Source organism: Lipotes vexillifer, unplaced genomic scaffold (assembly GCF_000442215.2).
Source record: "Lipotes vexillifer unplaced genomic scaffold, Lipotes_vexillifer_v1.1 scaffold683, whole genome shotgun sequence".
NCBI lineage: Eukaryota > Metazoa > Chordata > Mammalia > Artiodactyla > Lipotidae > Lipotes > Lipotes vexillifer.
The window spans coordinates 209,330-231,824 of NW_006779881.1; the positions used below are offsets into that span (position 1 = coordinate 209,330).

The following is a 22,495-nucleotide window of genomic DNA, read 5'->3' on the forward strand; positions in this document are numbered from 1 at the left end:
TTTTTTATGGATGGTGCTAATTTATCTCAGTGATAGTTTATCATTTTTAGTGTATAGATCTTACATATATTTTGTCAGATTTCTCCCTAAATATTTCATATTTTTGATGCCGCTGAAATTTTAAAAATTTCCATTTCAGACTGTTCGTTGCTAATGTGTAGAAATATAATTGTTTCATATATTGATCTTATAGCCTACATTCTTGCTAAACTCACTTATTAATTCTAGTGGCTTTTTTTGTAGATTCCATAGGATTTTCGACAAACGTAATCATATTGTCTGTAAAGATAGTTTCACTTCTTCCTTTCCAATCTTAGTTGCCTTTTTTTTTTTAATATTATTGTACTAGCTATTTGGCTGTTGTTCAAAGTTGTCCCACAGTTCACTAAAATCTTGGGGAATTTTTTAAAGTATTTTTTCTCTCTGTGTCTCATTTTGCATAGTTTCTATAACTATGTCTTTGAGTTTACCGATCTTTTCTTCTGCAATGACTGATCTGCCATTATTTCCATCCACTGTATTATTTACCTCAGACATTGTAGTTTCCATCTCTAGAAGTTTTATTTAAAAAAAAAGTTTTTAATTTAAAATTACAAGTGCCGCTTTTTTGTTTTTAAGTTGATTCATGTCTCTACATAGGCAACCTTTCTTCTGGTTAAACATATGAAATACATCTGTAATAACTATTTTAATGTTATTATCTATTAATTCTATCATCAGTGTTGCTTCTGGGTCAGTATCAATTGATTGATTACCTGTTCATTATGGACGGTGTTTTCCTGCTTCTTTGCATGCCTAGTAATTATTGATTGGATGCCAGAATCTTACCTTTTTGGGTTCTGTATAGTTTTGTATTTCTATAAATAATCTTGAGTTTTGTTCTTGGAAGTAATTAAGTTACTTGGAAACAATTTCATCTTTTTGATAGGTGGGACCAGAAATGTGTTTTGTTAGGGTTACTTTTTCCCCAGTACTCAGCCAAGACCCTTCTTAGTATTCTAATTGATGCCCCTTGAATTACGAGACTTTCCACTCTGGCTATCAGGCTATGAGGAACAGGCTCTATTTCTCAGGCTTGTGTGAGCCCTGAGCACTATTCCCTCTTATCCTTTTGGGTGGGTCGCTCTGCAGCCTCAGATAATTTCTAGTTGATTAATACTCCGCTGAAGGGTGGAGGGGTACCCGCTGCAGATCTCCAGGGCCCTCATTCTTGCAGGCTCTCTCCCTACAAACTCTAGCCTCTCTGGCATCCCCCAGGTTCCCAGTTATGTCTCCTTAATTCAGGAGACTGTCAGGCTCTGCCTGAATTCCCCTACCCCTGTGCCATGGCCTGGCAACTTTCTCCAACAGTATGATCACTGTTTGTCATTTCCTGATATGCAATGAATGCCATTGAGTGCCATTTTGTGTGTATGTGTGTGTGGGGGGAGGTCTTTTGTTGTCGTTATTTCAGATGGGAAGGTAAATCTAGTCTCTGTTACTCCATCTTAATCAGAAATTCCTGTCATCAGAGTTGGTACTGGAATTGGTCATGGTTGGCTCTGAGCTGCATCTAGGAGGTTTTTTCTCTCTTACACCACGTGGCACAGCTGGCCCCAGGGAAGGGCTGATCCTAGTGTGCTCTCAAGCTCTCAGGCACTGGGTGCCAACCAGAGCAGTAGCCAGGAAGAGGAGGTAACCAGTATGCCCCATGGGAAGTCGAGCTGGGGTATTTCATTATAACTTCGTCAACAAAATGATTCTGCGCTGAGGTTCCAATGCCTTCTCCTCCTTCTGCCATCCCAGCTGGAGGCTCTGACAACTCTGACCTCTCCTCTGGTTACTGGCCAGGGCTGGAAGGGGTTGGCGCCTGCAGCCTCCCAGCTGGCAACATTAACTACTACCTAGCAACAACAGTAAGAATTTCCTTTTTTAAAGCAACTGCCATTTTCCTGACCCTGGGCTACTTAGTAAGAACCTGAGGCTGGAGGACGTAAAGTGACTCCCCTAAGGTCACATAGCTAGAAGGGGCAGAATCATGGTTTAGCACTTACCTCCAGAGACCAGGTGTCTTGCCTGCCAGGAAAGAGCCTCCATTTTGGCCCGGGCTCCTGTGTCTAGTTTTGACTTGTGTCTGCCTCTGGGCCTGAAGCCCTATCTGGAACCTGCTTAGTTATGGGAGGTGACATGGGGGGAGATGGGTGGGACACACACTGGCTTTGTAATCAAACAGACCCAAGTTCAAATCCTACTTTCTAATGGTGTGAACTTGAGGGAGTCACGTACTCTTGCTAAGCCACAGGGATCACTACTACAAAATCAAATAATGGTATTACTTCACAGTATTGAGGTGAGGATTAAATGAGATATTTCTAAAAAGTACTTACTGGAGTTCCCTGGTGGTCTAGTGGTTAGGATTCGGTGCTTTCACTGCTGTGGCCCAGGTTCAATCCCTGGTCAGGGAACTGAGACCCCGCAAGCCCGGGGGCGTGGCCAAAAAAAAAAGTTTCCAGTCCAGCGTACAAAGAGCTTGGAAGTCATCGCTCCATACTAAAAACAAGTTAAAAAGCTGGACAAGCTTTGAAAAATCAACAACTCTTCTTAGAGTTGTTAGAGAAGTGAGGTCACAGGGCAAACCACTGCACTGAAAATTGGAGAGACAGACAGGTGAATGCAGAGATTCACGATCTGCCACAGTAGAAACCAATGTGTAGACACTTCCACAAAACTAGCACTGGATGGGAAAAGCTAAGCTGTCATTGAAGAACTGCTGAAGACTCCGTGCAGACATGGAGAGTTTAAAAGCCCAGGTGGGGGCCCAAACACAGGGGGACCCCACATGTTTGTGAATTTCACCTCCGGAGCTCTGCCCCTCTGCTTCTGGCAAGGGCAAGGGAAAAGGAACATTCTGCTCTCCTTAACAAGACCTGCCCTCAGGAGAAACTATTTTACCAATGCCTAACCTATTGGAATTTTATCAGAGCCTAACCTACATGGAAGGGCAATACCCAACTCCAGCCCCCTCCAGCCATCCTATCCTGTCCCACCTAAGGGGGGGAAACTGAGAAGCACTTATGAAGTTCACAGTCGAGGGGTGCAGGTTTGCTAAAAGACAGAGACCTAACCATAGGGCTACAGAATGCCTCTCATCCCCCATAACTTTACCACCATATCACTAAAGGTCTATTTACTGGAGTGCCCTCTACCCAGTACATCATATCCGGCTTTCAATAAATAATTACAAGGCATACTAAAAGGCAAACACAGTTTGAAGAGACAGAGCAAGCATCAAAACCAGACTCAGACATGGCAGGGATGTTGGAATTATCAGACGGGGAATTTAAAACAACTATGGTCAATAGATTAAGAGCTCTAACGGAAAAAGTAGACAGCATACAAGAACAGATGGGCAGGGAATTCCCTGGTGGTCCAGTGGTTAGGACTCCACACTCTCACTGTCCAGGGCCCAGGTTCAACCCCTGGTCTGGGAACTAAGCTCCCACAGCATGGCCAAAAAAAAAAAAAAAAAACCAGATGGGCAATGTACACAGAGTTGGAATTCCTAAGAACGACAAGCAATGCTAGAAATCAAAAACACTATAACAAAAATGAAGAATGCCTTTGCTGGGCTCATTAGTAGACCAGGCACAGCTGAGGAAAGAATCGCTGAGCTTGATATTTCAATAGAAACTTTCAAAACTGAAAAGCAAAAAGAAAAGACTGGGGAAAAAATGGGACAGAATAGCCAAGAACTATGAGACAACTACAAAAGGTGTAACATACATGTACTGGGAATACCTGAAGGAGAAGAGAAAGAATCAGAAGCAATATGTGAAGGAATAATGACCGAGAACTTTCCCAAATTAAGGTCAGACACGAAACCACAGATCCCGGAAGCTCAGAGAACACCAAGCAGAATAACACCCCCCACACACCCAAAAAACAACAACCCTGCACCTATTATGTTCAAACCACAGAAAATCAAAGATAAAGAAAAAACCTTGAAAGAAGCCAGAGGAAAACAACACCTCATATGTAGGGGAGCAAAGATAAGAATTACATCCAAATTCTCCTCAGAAACCAGGCAGGCAAGAAGAGAATAAGGTGAAACTGAGTGCTGAGAGAAAAAAACCACAAACTAGAATCTGTATCCTGTGAAATTTCCTTCAAAGTGAAGGAGAAGTAAAGACTTCCTTAGACAAACAAAAATTGAGAGACTTTGTTACCAGTAGACCTGCCTTGCAAGAAATATTAAAAGAGCTTCAGAGAAAAGGAAAATGATGATACGTCAGAAATTTCGGTCTGCATTAAAAAAGGAAGAGTATCAGAGAAGGAATAAGTGATGGTAAAATAATAATAAATTTAATTTTTTTAATTGATCTTAACAGATTAAAGTTTCAAAATAATAAACAGCAACGTGTCTGATGATGATAACGTGTATATGAGATGAATGACGGCAATGATACAAGAGATGGGAAGGAAGAATTAGAAATATTTGTTATGATAAGGTACTTGCACTACTGTAAAGGAGAATAGTGTTATTTGAAAGTAGACCTGGATTAGTTGTAAATGTACATTGAAAACTCTAGGGCAACCACTAAGAATATTTTTAAAAATTATAATTGATATGCTAAGAAAGTAGAAAAAAATGGAATCATATAAAATGTTCAACTGAAACAATATAAGGCAGAAAAAGAGTGGAAGACAAAAATAGGAACAAAGAACAGGGCAATGAATAAAAAACAGTAACAAATATGGTAGATATTAATCCAACTATATCAATAGTCACTTTAACATCAATGGTCTAAATATACCAATTAAGAGACAGAGATTGTGAGAGTAGATCAAAAAACAAGACTTAACTATATGTTGCCTTCAAGAAACCCACTTTAAATATAAAGATACGTGTAGATTAAAAGTAAATGGATATGCTTCCTTGGTGGCACAGTGGTTAAGAATCTGCCTGCCAATGCAGGGGACACAGGTTCGAGCCATGGTCCGGGAAGATCCCACATGCCGCAGAGCAGCTAAGCCCGTGCGCCACGACTACTGAGCCTGTGCTGTAGAGCCCGTGAGCCACAACTACTGAAGCCTGTGCGCCTAGAGCCTGTGCTCCGCAACGAGAGGCCACAGCAATGAGAAGCCCGCGCACCACAAGGAAGAGTAGCCCCCGCTCGCCACAGCTAGAGAAAGCCCGTGTGCAGCAACGAAGACCCAACGCAGCCAAAAATAAAAAATAAATAAGTTAAAAAAAAAAAGTAAATGGATGGAGGAAGATATTCTATGCTCACCCTAATCAAAAGTAAGCTCGAGCAGCTATATTGATTTCAGACAGAGCTAACTTTAGAGCAAGGAAAGTTATCAGGGATAAAGAGGGGCATTACATTGTGATAAAGGAGTCAACTCTCCAAGAAAACATAATAATCTTTTTTTTTTTCCCCCCCCGGTACGCAGGCCTCTCACTGTTGTGGCCTCTCCCGTTGCGGAGCACAGGCTCAGCAGCCGTGGCTCATGGACCCAGCCACTCTGCGGCATGTGGGGTCTTCCCGGACCGGGGCACGAACCCGTGTCCCCTGCATTGGCAGGCAGACTCTCAACCACTGCGCCACCAGGGAAGCCCCATAATAATCTTTAATGTGTATGCACCTAACAAAAGAGCATCAAAATACATGAGGCAAAAACTGATAGCACTGCAAAGAGGAATAGATGAATCCACTATTACAGCTGGAGATTTAACATCCCTCCATCAGAAATGGATGGATCCAGCAGGCAGAGAACCAGTAAGGACACAGCTGAACTCAATAGCATCATCAATCAGCTGGATATAACTGACATCTATCAACTACTTTATCCAACAAGAGAAGAATACACATTCTTCCCAAACTCACATGGAAAATTCACCAAGATAGACCACATCCTACCCCATAAAACATATCTTCACAAATTTAAAACAATAGAAGTCATACAAGATCTCCTCTCAGACCACAGTGGGATTAAACTAGCAATCAGTAACAGAAAGCTGGGAGGGAAGTCCCAAATTACTTGGGGATTAAACAACACACTTCTAAATAACATATGGGTCAAACAAGAAATCTTAAGAGAAATTTAAAAATATTTTGAAATAAATGAAAATACAACTTATCAATACATGGTAGCCATCGCCATTATCCTCATTCTCTGGCTGCAGCCCTGCCCCAATCATAGCTGAGCTCACCATGATTATCACGCACTGGATCACTCAGGTCCCAGCTCTCAGGTCTAGCTAGTTTACTGCATCTTGGTCTTCCCAATTGTCATCACTCTAAAAACTCAGCACACCTTGAGCTGGAGTCCACCTGTGTTATCACAGGTATTGAAGAAAGTTAATTAGGGACCTCCTTATTGCGAGCATTTGTACAGGCAGCTGATGTCGTAATCTAACAATGGAATGGGCCACCTGGTCAGAGAGTGAGAGCTGTGTTTCAGTAGAGATGGCCTAGCAGTCAGAACAGCTGCCAGCCACACTGTTATAGAGGAGATGCCTGCACCAAATAAGGTGTGGACTCCAGGACCCTCTATGGTTCCTTCCAAATGCAAGATGTGGCAGATTCTAAAATTCTCCATGAGTCTCAGAATTTACAATCCTTAGGCTAGATTATTCCAAGATTCTCCTTCTAAGATTATTTGATTTTAAAGTTCTCTGAGTCTTGGGTTTCATAAGTGGTACTAAATGTGATGAGGTATACAAAAATTGTTACCTAACACATGGCCCAGAAGTCCTTTTGGGAAGAGAAGGAACTACCTTTGTGGAGGAAATGATTTGATAAGGGTAGAGACCCCATAGAGAGCCTGGACTCCTGAGGAATGAACTGGAAGGGAGAGAGGGAGTGGGGTGGGGGGGGGAGAAGTAAGGTGGGGAAAGGGAGTACATGACCCATCGTACTCTCTAGATGCCAGTAGGCTGTGCTCCATGAGATGTGCTCCTTCTCTGGAGCATTCCAAAACCTCTGTAAAGTCTACTCTCAGGAATGCTTGAGAGGAGTGATTGTGGGCACACTCCCAAAGGCACCTGAGCAGGTGAAGCCAAGCCAGAATTCATCCTCAAAGAACCTTGGAACCAGGGGTAGGCCAGATCCGTGAAGACTTCAGGTCCCTAGGCCAGGAGTAGACGGTAGCTGGAGAGTCTGAGGGGAGCCTTATGTGAGGGGGCCAGGCATGGGCAGGAAGACAGCCCCAGGTGCCCCCATAGTCCATCTTCACAGGTAGCCAGAGAAGGGAGGTGGTCCGGGAAATAAAGGTGCTGGAGCCAGGCATCCTTTGCTGCTTTGACTTGTAGATTCTCCTCCCTTCAGGGCCAGGGCACCGTCTGACAGCCAGCCTGCCTCACGGGAACCCTTCTCTAGGGCTCGACCTGGCCCTGACTCCTATGTGTGGACGGAGGTCCTGCTGTGGACCTCTTAAGTATCTAGACACAACCCAGCTGCATCGGCTGACCTTGAGCCTGCTCAAGCCCAAAGCCCAGGAGCTCTTGGAGTTCCTGCCTGCCTCAGCCTCTCTTTGACCTCGAGCCCTGGAAATGCCCAGCTGCCCTGAGTGGGGCCAGCTCTGCAGCCCATCTGCCCCGTGCCCACCTCAGTTCTTGCACCCAGAGGTGCTCACGCCTGCTGAGCCACCTGCCCTTGCCTCGGCTGCCCCTCCCTGGACTACGTAGGGTCCTCTTCACTGGCTGCTCCGCCCGGCCTCTCCTTCTCCAGCCCATTCACCCAAATCAGCTTCTGAGATGCAAATCTGACCGTGTCCCTCCCCTGCTCACAATCTTCCAATGGCTCCCCATTGCCTATGGCAGAAAGCTCTAGTCCCTTAGCCCAGCATTCAAGGCCCTTCATGGATGGCCCCTCTGAGCTCTCCAGCCTCCACTTCCTCTGTCCCTTGACCCTTCCTGGTGCCGGAGTCATTGCAAACATCACTCCTTTACACGTGCCGTTCTCACTGCTTGGCGTCCTCTCCTTAAGTTCCTGCTCATTCGTCAAGGATCAGTCTTGCCTTCGTTCCTCCCTGGGTTTATAGCAGCCTGCGCACAGCTCCACAGTGGCCATAATCAGCTTGTATCAGTATTAGAGCTCTTTGCCTGTGTTTGTTTCCCTACCCGGTGGGACTTCCATGTGAGGCCCGATTGCGCCTGCAGCTTCATCCTCACTGTCTGGCACGTGGTACCTACGTGCTGAACGAATGAGGGAAGAAATGAACGGATGGCAGTGAGTGACAGTGACATCCGCAGCACCCACACTGGTGATGGTGAGGGTGGGGCTGGGGTGGGCAAGGGATGATGATGAAACAGAAGAACAGAACAAAAGCATGAAGCCACAAGGAGACGGCTCCAAGACAGAGGCAAGGAAGTTGCTGCAACACGGTTCTAACTCCATCTCTCTGCATGGGTCCATCCTGTACTGGAGCTGCATGCTCTGAAATCCTGGGAATCCCTGTCATTTCCTCCTGTTTGTTATTTCTGCTGCCCCTGTGAGGAAATGCTCCGTGAGTTGCTCAGGCCTTACCCAAGGCTGTTGCCTTCTCTGTGGGTGGGGGGTGAGGTGAGGGCTGCACAGATCACCCCCTCTCCTGAGCACCAGGACCCTCCTGGCAGGGGCTATCCCAGGGATGGCCTGGGAGTTGGGCAGGCAAGGCCTGAGCCACCTGGGACAGGAGACTGGGCCTGTGAGACGAGGGGAACCAGGAAGCCAAGGGGCCTGGAGGATGGACCACTGCTGCTGCTGTTTGAGCCCCCGGGTGGGTTTCCTGTCCCAGCTCTCTTGTGCTCAGCCACATTCCCAGTGCACTCCAGGCTAGCCAGCTGAGGGAGTCAGGACTGATGGAAGGTTCTCTAGGGGGGCACGGGGTGTGCACTTCATTCACCCTGTACCTCCATGATCCAGCACCATGCCTGGAAAATGGCAGGGTGGGGAACTAAAAAACTGTATTGGATGGATGGGCAGATGGATGGATAGACAGATGGACAGATGGGCAGAGAGAAAGAAGGTTGTCCTTCCTGGAGCTAGAGGGCTATAGGGCAGTAGCATCTCTAGGGTCCAGCCCTGGTGGCAAATGTGACCATCAAAGTGTGGACTTCCTTGGGGAGGGGTGGGAGGCTGGGGGTCAGAGTCAGGGGTCTCTTACACCCCCTTCCCATCTTCTCAAGCTCTCTGCTCAAATCTGGTATTCCAATAGGGCCCCTCCCTGCATAAAGACACCCTGTCCCCATACATGGGTGGGCATCAGAATCTCCTGGGGTGCTTTAAACAGTATAGAGTCCTGGGTCCCAGCTGAGGCCTGCTACTTAGAATATTGCCAGGTGGGACCATGGATTCTGTGTTTGTTTTTTGTTTCATTTTGTTTGGCCACACCACCTGGCTTGCGGGATCTTAGTTCCCCAACCAGGAATAGCACCCCAGGGCCCTCAGCAGTGAAAGCGCGGAGTCCTAATCACTGGACTGCTAGGGAATTCCCGGATTCTGTGCTTTTTAAATGTCTCAGGTGATTCTTCCATGTAGACAGGCATAGGAACTCCCCACCTACTGGAGTGAGTTTAAACCCCCAGGCAAGGCGTTCTGCACCCAGCACCTACCCCCTCCCCCAGACAGCCTCATGCCTTGCCCCTCACCCCAGACACGAAGCCTAATGAAAAGGCTCCATGTTCCCAGACATGCTCAGGCTCTCTCACCACCAAGCTTTCACTCAAGTTCATCTCTCTGCCTTTCCCCTCCTCCACCTGAGAGCTTCTACACGTCCTTTCTTCGAGGCCCGGAAAATGCCACTTCCGCCAGGAAGCCTTCCACACCTATCTTCCAGCCAGGCAGAACTTTCATCTTCCTGAGTGTCACAGCACCTCCTACCATCTACATCGTAGCACCTGTCACTCTGCCCTGTAATTACAGTTGGCCCTCCAATCCACGGGCTCCACATCCATGGCTCAACCAATAGCGGATCAAAAATATTCTGGAAAAAAAATGGCAGAAGGTTCCAAAAAGCAAAATTTGAATTTGCCACATGCTAGCAACTATTTACATAGCATTTATATTGTGTTAGGTATTATAAGTAATCTAGAGATGATTTACAACATGTGGTAAGATGTGTGTAAGTCATATGCAAATACTATGCGGCTTTATATAAGGGACTTGAGCACCTTCCGATTTGGGTATCCACAGGGGTCCAGGAACCAATCTCCTGTGGATACCAAGGGGCGATGTATCTAGTAATGCCTCTGCCAGACAGTTTGCATCAGCAGCCTTGTTTAAGCCTCCCAGGAAGCCTTTGAGGTAGATGATGATGACGATGATGATAGCAAAGACTGATTAGGTGAAAAGCTTGGAAGCCTACAAATGCTGCTAGACCCATAAATCTTCACAATAACTGGGTGAGGTAGGTACCATTATTATCAGACCCATCTTACACATGAGGAAACTGAGGCCCAGAGAGGTGAATTCACTTGCCCTGGGTCACACTGATAAGTGGTAGAGCCAGGATCTAACTCAGGGAATGTTCCAGCCCTTTTACAGATAAGGACACTGACGCTCAGGGAAATATTTGCCCAAACACAGCATTCTCATAAGCAGCACAATTATGATTTGCACCCAGGAGCCTTTGACCCAGAGCTCCACATTCCCACATGGCCCCAGTTTAAAACTTCTGCTAAGCAATCCCCAGACCATGTCCCATTCCTGGCCTGTTCCAGGCTCCCTTCCTCTTCCCACAACCCGCCAGAGACCTGCCCTCTCCTCTTCCCAGACTGGCCTGCCCTCTGATCTCACTTCTACCCAGACTGCCCCACCTTGAGTTCCCTGGAAGGAACACCCAGCCCTTGCGGAGGTCACAACTCAGCTGGCAGGCAAAGGTCCAGCCCCGCTGGCAAGCTTTTCCCTGCAACTTCCCCATCCGCATTCCAGACGGAGCAGGCTGAGGCAGTAGGGGGAGCGAGCCCCCTCCTCTCCCTGGGCCTCAGTTTCTCCATCTGTTGAGCAGACAATAGCAGGGCTGAAAGGAGGCTCTGGTGACCTTGGGGTAAAAGGCTTCGTAAACACTGGTGGTCCAGCCCTGACTGCCTCACTCCCCGAGTCCTGGTTAGGAGGGTGGCATCCCCTGTCGGCCTGGAATCCACCTCCGCCGCCCTGGTGGTTACCTGCCCTCCTAACATCCCTGCGCCCCTGCTAAAGAACAGGATCACAACCAAAGCAAATACAGGGTGCTTCACAGACTAATAGCTCCATAAGTAAATAGCAGCAGTTATTAAATGAAGGGCCTTGCCTCTCTCTGTGGAGAGAACAGACTAAAGCCGAAGTATAGCTGTGCAGTCAGGCACCTTTCTGGAGAACTTGATGGGAAACTTGGCTCTCCAAGGTCGGTCCCCAGCGCAGCCATCCCATCCACTAAGCATGACTCTAACCATCCAGAGGGTGACGGCAGGTTGTAACTGCAGCTGTTTTGGACACACGTTGCAGGACTCTTTCACATGCCCTTTTCTCCTCCAATCCTTTACAAAGCCTGTAAAAGGAGCCGGCATGGGCTTTGGTTCCAGGCTGACCTGAGCTCATTTCCAGCTCTGCCACTTATTTGCTGCATGATCTTGGGAAAGTTATTTCTCTTCTCTGAGCCTCACTCTGCCTTGTCTGCAAAGTGGGCACGATACTCCCAACCTTTGAGGGTGCTGTGAGAGTTACAAGGATCAGGCACAGAGGAAATACATAATAATCCTTATAGCTCTGTTACCCCCACGTTCTAGATGAAGCAACTGAGGCTCAGAAAAGCTCTTATTGTTTGTTCCACAGCTAGTGAGAAGCAGGGCTGACTCTGAGTCCAGGACACCTGCTTCCACACAGGAAGGTGTCCCCCAGGTCACGAATTTGTGAGGCCAGGAGGTATGGCTCTCGATGCTCAAGGCCAAGGACTGATCTCAGGATCCTGCTTTATACGCCCCACCTTACAACCGTCATTAGTCATAGCTGGCCAGGTTCCAGGCCTCAGCATCAGGCCCTCCAGAGTAGGTCAGAGTGGACGGGGTCAGAGTCAAGATGGACTTGGTGGTCATGGCAGGTGGAGCCGTGTGCCCTGTGCACACCGGAAGACCCGCAGACACAGGACACGAAAGCAGCGGGCTTGTCCCAATCAATCCACACTGTGAGGACTCAGTGACCTCATCTCCACAGCCAGGAGCTCAGCTGTCAGCCCTGTGTTCCTTTTAACAGCCTGAGTCAGCGGGCAGAGACACACTGCAGAGCACGGCCATCTCCCTGCTGATTTATTAGGGCACTTTTCCAGAGAAAGATAAAAACTCTTCTTAAGCATCTGGCTCTGGGCAACTTACTTTTAATTTTCACCCTTTGAAGACAAAGATGAGATACCATTTCTCACCCATCCAACTGACAAAGATTAAAAAGATAAACCACACCCAGGATTGACCAGAGGATTGTGAAAAGGGCAGGTCCCTTTACAGCCCGGTAGAAATGCAACAAGTAAATACTATGTTTTTGAAGGGCGGTTTGGCAAAGTTTTAAAAATTCCCATCTCCTTTGACCCTGCAATCCCTCTCCTACAAGGATTTGTACCTAGTTTTTGGTACAAAGTTGATCTTCACTGTGTTGTTTATAACTGTTCCCAAATGAAAGCCACCTAAGTATTCGTCAGTAGGGGATTGGTTGAATCAATGATGGGCTATTAGTCAGCCATTAAAAATCAGACTGGGAAGAATATTTACTCAAAGAGAAAATGCTCATTATAGATTAAGAGACAAAGCAAGTCATATCCAGAACGATTTGCATTGATATGAGCAGGCTTGATAAGTTTTTCCACACCTGGGCTTGTTCCTGAGAAATTCTCCCACTTGGCCCCAGCCGCCATGTTGTAAGGAAGCCCAGCCTATCCTGCTGGAGACAGAGGAGGATGCAACATCATGTGTGGAGAATGGCCCCAGCCAAGTACCCCATCGAATGCAACTGCATAAATAACCTCAGCTGCATCACAGGGAACAGAACTGCCCAATCCCCCAAATCAAGAGAAATACATCATTGCTGTTTAAAGCCACTAAGTTTTGGAGTGGTTATTCGGCAGCAGTAGGTAGCTGAAACACCCCGTTTTTCAGTTCCTAGATTTTCAGAACGCGTACAGACCATTAGAGCAGAAGCACCTGTGTCTGAGCACCCAGCCCGCTGTGCAAACCTTGGAGGGAGAGCCTTGGGTGACCCCAATGGCTGAACCTCTACTGCTGGCCAGTCATCGTGCAGCTTTCACAAGCACCATCATGTACTAGGTGCTTAATAAATATTTATTGAATGAGTGAATAAATGTCTTAGTTAACACACACTGCAGCCCTGTGTGGTAAAAGTGATCATTTTATTATTACTCAATTGACACTCATTCATTAGAGAAAAATGCAGGTATTACAAAAGAAGCAATGAAAAATTACCCCTAATTCTACTACCCGTAATTTCAATTAACTTTAGCATCTATGTATGGAAATTCAATTACATTACATATGCATATTTACTTTTTAGAATGTGATAAACATACTGTTTTGTAACCCATTTTTTCAATTCAAAAATATCTTGACTCATTTTCCATGTCAATGAACATATATCTCTGTTCCACATTTTTAAAGGATGCATGTGTTTGCACCCTCCTCCACCCCACCCTCACAACAGATATGAGCCCTGCCAGCCTTGTTCATTTTCTATGACCCCACTGCCTAACCACAGCCAATAGGACCCAGGACAAACATCTCACCCAAACTGGGCCAATCTGCTTCTCTCTTCTAGAAATTTGGAATCCAGACCAGGACAGAGTCAAGTCAGCCTTGAAGTGGTCCCAGGTAAATTCTGGCCTTGTGTGGTGGTTATAGTCTACCACGTGGAGCAGAACATGCCTGTCTGTGAAGAGAAAGAGAAATAAAGCAAGAATGAGGGATGTAGACCATCCTGGTGGCACTCTACTAAGTCCCAAGCTTAGTCAGCATCTGACTGCATCCCTGCCACTGTTTGCCGGACACCTCTGTTGCCTTCAATGAAGTCTCCTTTATTGGCTGAAGTTGGCTTAAATATATTGACACTGGCAACCAAAAACTTCCTAGCAATGATTACTCTAAGGAAATAAGACAGATGGGACTCTCAGCCACAAGGCCAGTCCTCTGGGAACCAATAAAAAGAACACCCAAGATAGAAGACTAGTGCCCCAGCACCTTCTATAAGCCACTTTCCAATACTGGGCACACAGGCTGGAATGCCAGCTGTTTGAGGGGAGGGCTCTAGAGCCAAGCAGTCAGGGCCCTCCCTCGATAACACGGCCCCCGCCTTCCAGCCTCAGCAGCAAACGTCTGTTGGGCACCTGCCACATGCAGGGCACTGTGCGAGAGGCATAGATGCACACGATGTATAAAGTTCCATGTGTGACTTTAGGCGAGTCATATCCGCCTCTCTAGGCCTCAGTCTTCTCATCTGTAAATGTGTTGAAAAGCACAATTCTAACGTCTTTCCAGCTCTTACACCTACAAGTCTAAGCCAGGGTCCCAGCCCCAGCATGCCAGGAAGAGGGCATATATAACAAGCTCTAGCAGGGGCATTGGACTTTCCAAACACTTCCCTATCCACTGTCTCCGGTGAGCCTGCCAACAGCTCTGCAAGGCCAGACTTATTACGCCAATCTTAGGGATGTGGAAATGGGAGAGGCAGAGAGGTTAAGCAACCTGCCTGAGGGTACACAGCTGTTGAATGGAAGAACTGAAACTTCAATCCAAGTCTGAGCCAACTGCCCACTGGGAGAAGGATCAAATTACCCTTGACATTGGTTATCACAGTTTTGTTGTTGTTGTTGTTATCACAGTTTAAAGACAAGGACAGGGCTTCCCTGGTGGCGCAGTAGTTGAGAGTCCGCCTGCTGATGCCAGGGACATGGGTTCGTGCCCCGGTCCGGGAAGATCCCACATGCCGCGGAGCGGCTGGGCCCGTGAGCCATGGCCGCTGAGCCTGCGCGTCCGGAGCCTGTGCTCTGCAACGGGAGAGGCCACAACAGTGAGAGGCCCGCGTACCGCAAAAAAAATAAAAATAAAAAAATAAAGACAAGGACAGTTTAAATGAGGCACCTAGAGTAGTCAAATTCAAAGAGACAGAAATTGGAATGGTGGCTGCCAGGGGCTGGGGACAGGGGGAGTGGAGAGTTATTGCTTAATGGGTAAGGACTTTCAGTTTGGAAAGATGAAAAAGTTCCAGAAATGGATGGTGGTGATCGTTGCACAACAGTGTGAATAAATGTAATGCCACTGAACTACTATGCACTTAAAAATGGTTAAAATGGTAAATTTCATGTTATGTGTATTTTATCACAATTTTTAAAAATGAGGACACTGAGGTCTAGTACTTATTATGACAAGGCTTCCCCACCCAGAGCTAGAAAGGTCTTGGAGGTCACCTGTTGCAACCCCTTCATTACAAAACTGAAGAGACTGAGGCTTAGAAAGGGACAGTGACTTGCCTGAAGCCACCCAGCAAACCGGTAACCGCCCAGCATGGAGTAGAACCACTGCCTTCTGAGTCCAGGGATGTCCGCCTCCAGGGCTTTCCCTTTCTTAAGAGCTAAACTGCCGTGGGTTTGAGGCATTAATTTCAAGCTTCAGTGAGGAAGGGAGGGCTTCTCCAGGCTTTCAGTGTCTCACTTTCCATCTTCTAAAGGGTGAGTCAGCTCCTGTATAATGCGGTGAGTCAGCCGGCTCCTCCGTGATGAATGTACATGTGACTGCCGGGTGGCATCCAGGTGGGGCTGGGAGTGGGGGAAGTGGGCACAGCCGGATGCCGACTGGGCCATGGCCGCTCACTCAGGAGGTGAGGTCTGTGCTTTCTTTTGGCTCCAAATTGCTGCATGGTGGTATCTGGAGGTTAAGAGGTCCAGGTCTCACACCTTCCATTTGCTACCCAATTCCTCCTTTGGTGTGACCTCAAGCAAATGGCTTTAACCTTGGTGTGCCTCGGTCTCCTCACCTGTCCAATGGGCACATGAATAAATCTGGTCTTGACCTCCGCACAAGGTGTGGGGAGGACCCAAGGAATGACACTGAGAAGGTGTTTTGCACAGTTAAAAAGTTGCACCAGCATAAACGGCATTGTTATTTCACTTCTCGGGAGAAATAAAGTTCTAAGAACAAAACAGAGCCCAACCAGGCTATTTATTTGCTTTACCCATCAGTCCTTGGACTTCTTAGGGTCTGAGAGCCTCTGGTCTCCTTACTCTTCCCCAGGATGCCAACCTTAATGGAGGGCGTACTGTGGACTAGGCCCAGGGACAAGTCACTGAACCCTCCCCAGAGCTCCACAAGGTCAAGATTATTCTGAGCCCCATTTTACAGAGAGAAAAGTGAGGCTCACAAAGAAGAAGCAACTCATCAAACATGGCACCACCGGAAGGGTAGAGCTGGGCCCTAAAGCCAGACTTACGGACTATTCCGGCACTGGTCCTCTCTGTGGGCTCAAGGAGGAAAGTTCCTGGGGTCTGCATCAGGTCCCCTGCTTCCAACAATACACGGAAATCGAAAGAGGTAGATCCCTGCCACCCTAAAGTAAACCAGGCTTTGAGAATGTGAAACACTGGAAAGAATAACAATAGTTACCATTTTTCAAGAATTTATTATATGCCAGTCACCTGACAGTCATCTTCTCACTTCATATTCTCACTAAATCTTTGAGGTAAGTACTGATATTATTCCCATTTTACAGTTGGGGAAATTGAGACTCAGAAAGACTGAGCAATAAGCCCAAAGACACACAGCTAACAGATCTGCCTCCCCAGACTGTGTTCCACCCACTGTATATCACTGCCGGCCTCCTCACTCGTTCGTTCTTTGCTTCATTCATTTATTAAACATTTAGAGCCTCTTCTCTGTGCTCTAAGTAACTCGCTGGACAGAGGGAAGACAGGGATGCCTGAGCCCTTACCCCAAGGAGGTCATTATCGGGAGGAAAGATACAGCTCAAATAACTGTAATCTCAGCGGTAAAGAGCCAGGCCCTGGTGCACTGCTCGTGCTGGTGCTGGGCCAGATGACTGAGCAGGTGCTACAGGTCAGTTTTTGTTTTATTTTTTTTAATCAAGGTGCTAGAACTCATACCTACTACCTGTGTGATCTTGGGCAATTCACTTCACTTCCCTAAGTCTCAGTTTTCTCTTTTAGAAAATGGAGAGAAAAAGACTCATCTCACTGAGGTCTTGTGGGGATTAAACTAACTGGAAGAAGCCAGGTACCATTTTGGGTGCTGGGGATGCTGGAAGAAGCAGACAGCAGTCATTCCCTTGGAACCACAGAAAGAATTTTTTTTTAAGTAAAAAAATTTTTTTTAATTGAAGCATAACATGCACACAGGGAAGTGTAAAAACTGGAATGTCCAGCCCAATGAGTTTTCACAAACTGAACACACACATGTCACCAGCACTCTGATTACAAAACATCACCAGCAAGGGCAGGACTAGGACATGGCAAGTGAGACACTCACCTCCTGAGTAAAATTTAAGGGGGTACCGAAAAGCTCAACCATCAAGATAAATAATGTTTTAATGCAATATTTTTTTAAAATCAAAACGAATGCAAGAAAATCCATGATGACAAAATATTAAACTTTTAGATAAAGACAGGATTAGTAACAATGCTGTGTTGAGTCACATTAAGGCTCAGGGCAAAAGGGAAATATCAGTGATATTGATCCTGCCTCATCTGCCTCACCTTGGTCCCAGCCCTGATTACCAGACCTCCTGAGGGTCATTCATCCCTCCAAGGATAACTAATACCCAGACTTCTAATCCTATAAATAAGTTTTGCCTGTTTTTGAACTTTCCATACATGAAATCACACTCCCTTGCATATGGCTTCTTTCATGCAACATTGTGTCTATGAGCTGTAGCCACGTTGTTGTGTGCCAGGGAAAGATGCTTAAACAAGGAAATGACCATGTGCTGGCTGGATGTTTGAGAGAGACCATGGAGGTGGCAGGTGGGAGGAAGAATGAGCAGAGCTAGCACAGGACCAGTGGAACGGAGAGAAGGGGATGGAGTCCAGTGCTATTTTGGAAGGGCAGAGTCCACAGGATTGGCTGGATATTGGGGATGAGGGAGAGAGAAGAGTCAAGGAAGATACCAGATCTCTGGCTTGGGCTATTTGGTGGATAGAGGAACCGTCTCTGCAGTGGGGACCAGGAGGGATGGGAGAGGATAATGAGTTTAGACTTAAACATGGTGAAGGCCAAGGTACCTGTGGGGCATTCAGAGGGCTGTACTGGAGGTAGCTGGACAGACAAGCCTGGTGCGGGAGAGAATGGGGGAAGGAAGTGTTCCCTCAATATCCCCCAGCATCGGGCGAGCAGGTGGTGGCCCTGATGAGAGCGTGTGCAGAGGGCCGGGGAGGGGCTTGTGAAAGGATAAAGGAGGGAAGCTGAAAAGTTCTCTGATTGCAGGTGGTATGAACTGGTGCGCAAATCAGAATGAAAATATTAAACATACAAAACTGTCCTCCCTGGCCCATCAGGACTTCCAGGAGTCCAACACAGTGTGTACCTGCAGCCTGTGAGTATCGGGGTTGCAGAATATCCTGCGGATCAGGGGCTCTCCAGTCCCAGTCCCTGCCAGCTCCACTTGCATCAGCGGCAGCTGACTCAGCAAAGCCTTTTCTGCGGGCCTCCAGAGACGCTTGCCTTTAAAGGCAAAAAAAAAAAAAACAAAAAAAAACGCCTTTCCAGACTCGGGAGCTGCTGCTACCAACCCCTACCCCCTCACTCCGCCCCGCCCCCAGCGCGCACAGCGAGCCCAGCGCGGCTGGGGACCCGGAGCATGCGAGCGTGCGCACAGGCACGCACCAGGCCGCCGGCATCCGCCTGGCCACCTGGCACCGCCCCGCCAGTCCCAGGGAGCTCTTTTCCTCCGACTGGCTAGGGCTAGAGCTGCTTGGAATCCAAAAGTCCGAGTTCCTTCCTGGGCTAAAGCAGCCTCCAGGGAACAAAGCTGCCAGTGTGAGAGCAGCTTGGGGAGGTGGGCACTTGGTCCTTCCAAGCGGAGCCCAAGGGCTCCACCCCAGCCTCCTCACACTCCCCTTTAAAGCCTCAGGATAGGGAAGGCTTGAGAGGAGGCTGAGACTTCCTCAGGTCCTTCCCTGCTCAAAAACCCTCCATGGCTCCCCACTGCCCACTGAATAAAGCCCTAGCTCCTATACCTGGCATTTGACCCCTCCTCAGCTTCTTCTCCCATCAAATTCCCCCTAACTTCATCTCTTCTTGCTCCCAATCCCCTGCCCTCCCGCCGCAGGGGCTACTTAGCCTGGCTCTCTGGCTTAAGCTGCACTTCCATGAGCCAGCTCTGGGCATTTGCTCTCTCTTCCCAGGCATCCCAAACTTCCAGGCTCACTTCCTTAGGCTGTCTCTGGTGCTTCCTCTCTGGCTGCAGTTAAATCCGGTTGCCCAGGACTCAGCCATCCAAAAACTAAACTAGCCCACCTGTGAATCTAATATCTGATCAGTGTCAATAGCTTTTGATGAATTTACCTCTATTCTGTACCCTCCAGGGATCATAAAGCTTTTACACAAAGAACATCTAGAAATGCAATTTCAAGCAGATAATGGGAGTCTGTTGGGGCAGGTATGATGGGGTAGGGCGAAGGTAAAGCTGTTTTTCTAGCCACTCTGCTCTGTCTTCAAGTCCCACCCTGACCATAGGAAGGGGGTTTGATTGGACTTCTGACATCATGAATTAGTACTGTTTATTTGGATAACTTTTACACACAATCCGTTTTTCCTCTGGCCAAGTCAGGAGGGGATTGTTACACCCATTTTACAGATGTGAGTCTTGAGGCTCAGAAAAGAGAAAGGATTTGCTTGGTGATGTTTAACAAGTAAATAGCAGAGCTGGGACAGAGGAGTCCAAATCCAGGGCTCCACCATCAGTCTCTGAGTGTGGTCTAGAGATTCTTTCTCCCCTTCAGCAGTCACTCTCTGCCTGTCTACTGTCTTCGCACATGTTCTTCCCCTTGCCAAGGATGGCCTTCCCTCTGACCCACCTGGTGAACTCATATTCAGCCTTCTAAACCCTACTCAGCCTGCCCTCTCCCTTTCCTGAAGCTCTCTCCACTCCCTCTCCTTCCTCTGTGGTACAAGTTCTCTCCCATACACTTTTTTTTTTTTTTGCGGTACGCGGGCCTCTCACTGTTGTGGCCTGCCTCTCCCGTTGCGGAGCACAGGCTCCGGACGCGCAGGCTCAGCGGCCATGGCTCACGGGCCCAGCCGCTCCGCAGCATGTGGGATCTTCCCGGACCGGGGCACGAACCTGCGTCCCCTGCATCGGCAGGCGGACTCTCAACCACTGTGCCACCAGGGAAGCCCCTCCCATACATATTCTTAACCATGCACACCCAACTTGGTACCGTTGCTGTGCATCTCACCGCTTCATCCTCTCCAGTTTGGGGGCTCCATAAGGCTAGCAACAGGCTTGCCTGCCTCTGTCCCTGGGGAAGTGGCCAGCACAGGGCTGGCCTGGAGAAGGAAAGGGAGCCTGATGGTGAGTGTGCCCCATGGGCTGGGTGGGGTGTACCCACAGCTGGGAGGAGACATACACAGTAGACTGGATGTGCTCGGAAACAGGGAACGACGGAGAGATTTTGAGCAGGGACGTGGCAAAACCCAAAAGGTACTTAAGTGAACACTGGTGTTGGCAGGAAACAGGCAGACTAGCTGCTCATAGGTTCATTCATTCCTGCCTTCTTCCTTCACTCCTTCATCCCTGTGTCTCAGCTACAGAAGCCATCCTCAAGATGCTCAGTCTGGAGGGAGACAGAAAGGACAGCAGCACACTAAGAAGCATCAAAGGGTAAAGGGGAGAACAACCTCTTGGAGGACTCAGGGACACTTCCCGGAAGGGCCCCATTCTAGGGGTGCTTTGTGCCGTCAGAAGCATTTTGGCTTGGTGAGGTGCAGGTGGAGGGAGTCAGGCAGAAGAAACAATCTGAGCAAAGGTACAGATGTGGAAAGTGCTGGTGTGAGGGGTGAGGCTGAGCCTGTAAACTGCTGCCCTGAGGGCCTTGCTAGCCAGGCTGGACCTTGCTGCCTCCACGGCAACGTGGGACATACGAACAGGAAAGTGAGGGTCAGCACTAGAGGACATGAGGCCAGAGGCACTGGAGGCCCTGCAGACAGAAGGAAGGGAAGGAGGATGAGGTGGTACAGAAGGTGAAATCAACAGGACTCAGGGGCCCCTGGCACCAGATGAGGAGAGAGGTGGCCCTAAGCTTTCCAGGCTGAGCAGCTGGGAGACCACAGAAATAGGAGCCAGGGGCAGGGGTGTGCCCAGAAGGGGCAGGCCGTCCCTTCCAGGGCTTCTTGGTCAGCCAGGGTGCCCCCTCCCAAGGCCAGCACTGGACCCACAGCCCAGACAGAGGACTCCAGGGGTCATGGGGTCAGCTCAGGCTCCTCCTTCCCAACAGAAAGTAGCCCCTCCCTGGGCCCCTCCATTGGGAAAGGGACCCTCAAACTAACCTCAGGATTTTGTCCAGACCTTTGGACTGGGGGGTCTTTCCTTTCACTGTGTCTCAAGTAAGACACGGGTCTAGAAGAAGAAACGAGGTGAAATCAGATGAAACAAGGTGAAATAATACCACTACCACTAAAGGGGGACTTACTGCGAGTTAAGCCTGTGCTAAGTATTTCATGAGTTTATCTGGACATTGTATCTCTCATGATAGCACATGAAGTTGGTGGTCACGTTCATTCCGTTTAACCCAGAAGAAAGCTGAGCCTCATAGGCCAGCACCTTGCCTAGGATCACTCGAGGACTGGTCTACAGTGGAGCTGGTTCAAACCCAAGTTCTCCTATGTTCCTACCATTCATATTTTTCACACTTACCTGTCACCATAGAGTCACATGTACTGTCAGGAGTGGAGAAAGGCTTCACAAAGGGGGTGATATTAAAGTGCAAAGAAGAGGTGGGCATAGATTTCCAGGCAGAGGGCCCAGCCTGTGCTAAAGCAAGGCTTGGCTTACAAACAGGAATGTGGGGATGGAGAGGGGAAGGGAGAAAATCGCCGAGCGAGACCTCCCGTAGTCTAACAAATACTTAAATACCACTTACCACGTAACAGAAGCTGTTCTAAACACTTTACAAATATTAACTCACTTAATCTTCATAACAAACCTATGAGGTGGTTCTATCAGTACAGCTAGTTTTCCGAAGTTATCCGGTGGCGGAGTGAGGACTCCAGTCCTTGCTCTTAAGCGCTACCCTTTGCCGCTCCTATTTTGTCTCACAGCCGGTACGAGCTCCTCCATTTTGCTACAGGCTGCCGAGGCTCAGAGAGGTGCGCACACTTGTTGAGGGTCACACAGCAAGGGAACTCCCGGGACCCAGAGAGCAGGGGAGACGCTCAGCCACAGCGAGGTGCCCGCGGGGCGCCCTCCCGCCCCACTACCCCCGCCCTGGCCCCCTCCCCGCGGAGCCCCGCCCCGGATGTGCCCCAGTCCCCGCCCCCAAGGCTCTGCCCACC

General features: G+C 48.3%; 2 non-coding genes across 2 annotated transcripts; both read left to right on the forward strand.

The window, feature by feature from the left end:
- Positions 1-2,372: 2,372 nt before the first annotated feature.
- Positions 2,373-2,444, forward strand: TRNAE-UUC (transfer RNA glutamic acid (anticodon UUC)). The gene has a single exon. It is a non-coding gene; the product is annotated as a tRNA-Glu (tRNA).
- Positions 2,445-3,397: 953 nt separating this feature from the next.
- TRNAE-CUC (transfer RNA glutamic acid (anticodon CUC)) lies at positions 3,398-3,470 on the forward strand. Its single transcript has one exon. It is a non-coding gene; the product is annotated as a tRNA-Glu (tRNA).
- The last annotated feature ends 19,025 nt before the right edge of the window (positions 3,471-22,495 follow it).